Genomic DNA, 2,454 nt, shown 5'->3' with positions numbered 1-2,454 from the left:
AGGATGTGTACCAGCTCTTACATGTTGATGGTTTCCCACTTTAGATCTGCTAGTATGTGGAACATACTCATTCGAGATATGTTCTCCAACCCCTTTCATTTCATGATGTTAGGAAATAGAGACACCTAAACCTTAACAAGCAGCTTCCATAGTTAGGTAAGAAGAAGTATTTATAACTTAATTCCTTCAAAAGGGAAAATCACATTCCATTAGGGACATGTACATGATGCATGTGCACTCTACATGCAATAAGGATATGGAAAACCATGTAAGTAAACGTGGACTATAAATAGAACCTTTTCTAAAGAAAACAACTATACAAGAAATTCACAACGAAAGACCTAGAACCACAAACCTAGGCTCTGTTACCAACACTTGCGGCGACCCTTACCGAGAGATACTACAACTTGACAAGTGACATAATTTAATATTTGCGACATTTAAAAGAGATCAATGAAGGCATACAGATTTTAATCTAGTTGAGGGATTACGTTTGAATAATTTAGATGAGGATGTGCATGTTGTCCATTTAAACATTTATTTGAGGTCAATGTTTTTATCACAGAGAATACTAACTAATAAAAAAACCCTCCCAAAATCTGTAAAACAAAAAATCGATGAGATTTTCATGCATTTATTATCCTAACACATAAGGAGGAAATAACAAGGATAATACCAACTTCTATGAAGCAAAATCAATCAGTTCAGAACATATAGTAAATTAGTATATTACAAAACATGGGTTTACAAACCCCAAAAGATAAAAATGTATAGCCGTTCTTATGTTACAACCCATGGTGACATGACCAAATCATCCCTCAAAATTTAATGTAAATATGCAACACATAGATTATGTACAAGTCCCAAGGTTTATAGAAGTTAAAGATGCCTATATGCGAATGTGATCTTCCTTAAGGCCCTCAAAATCTCCAATTGCAAGCTTCATGCATCTTCTCTAACATTCCCTATGATAAAAACACGTATCGCGAAGCATAAATCATAGTGGTGTAAAAACTAAGATCAAGAGCCCTCAGATTCACCAAGTTATCAATCTTAAGTCAAAGGCAACACAATTGAAATAGAATCAGTAAATTAAACAAACAATATACAAAGAATATCAAGTTGGATATTTAAAGCTCCAAATCGCATGAACGCTCGTAGCACCATTTTCCAAGAGGTGAAATAACAACACTCACCCATTATATACATCATGTCATCACACCAAGCACGAGAAAGTTTCAAGAAGGGTCGACGCCCTAGATCAAGAAGATTCAAAGCCCTATAATCAAGAGAAGCAAGAATCATAACAAATGTTTTTTTCTAGTTCGTGCTTAAAATGGACAACTCCCATACTTAAGAAGAACTAAATATCCTGTGTCAAGATGGAAAATGATCCGAATTAAGAGGCATTACAATAGTGACAAAGTCACACCCAGAAGAAAGACAAGTTCCCAAGAAAAGTGTTAAGTGATGAAACAATCCGCAGAGGTTGGCAAGTTACAAAAGATTCTTTAACGTCTTAAACGACAATAATACAAAAATGCAATGTGCCAAGAGGTAACCAAGGTACCACGATAAATTTTCAGATATACCAGCAGGTAAGAACTGTACAACTGCAATTTTATGCACAAACCTCTGTTCTTTAGGCAATAAAAAGTTCAACATCACTTGAAGAGTTAAAACCATATACCAATCAACGTATGAAGGTCCTCAACTTGTTCACGAGTACATACAACCTTCAAAATACAATTAAATAACTTATTCAATTCCTACTATATCAATAATGTCTAAATAAAAAGTATAATCACCACAAGTTTTCTTATCCTCTACAAATATGACTATGCTCCCAGAAAAATTACTCTGACCATCCTAATATCTCAATTCACAACTTAGATTTAAAAAGGAAAATGGCATAACTGGACTTCATAACCTGCATTAAATATCTAGGTGGATCTCTTAAGCTTGAAAATAATCAAGAATAATCCCAAAATATGTTTTGTACAAAAAGATCTAATCAAAACACTAGCAATTGAATATATAGGATTTCTAATTCCAAAAGCTGGACAGAACTGGTCCTATGTTTCGTCGCATATTTCGAATCCATAAGAGCAAAATTAGAGTTTTCATAAACAGAAGATTTGCATAATTAAAAAGCATCTTTCCTAATCATATTTATTCACTGTAAACGAAGTTCTATAAGACAAGATATGCTTAAAATACAAAACACTACTAAACTAAGAAATAGGGTTTTTATCACTTACCAAAAAGAAGTGTGTGTCTCGAATTCCAGCAAAAAAAGGACCTAGTTTATCTCTTGAGTTTGAAGAAAAAATTGTCAGGTAATGTCCTAAGGTCACTATTCTTCAAGTGAGACGAAAATCACAACAGAAGGTGTGAAATATATAGCTACAGAAATGATCCTCATCACATGGTCAGATGTCACTAAAAGGGGCT

Source organism: Solanum lycopersicum, chromosome 7 (genome assembly GCF_036512215.1).
Source record: "Solanum lycopersicum chromosome 7, SLM_r2.1".
Lineage (NCBI taxonomy): Eukaryota > Viridiplantae > Streptophyta > Magnoliopsida > Solanales > Solanaceae > Solanum > Solanum lycopersicum.
Note: the sequence above shows the minus strand (reverse complement) of the source record.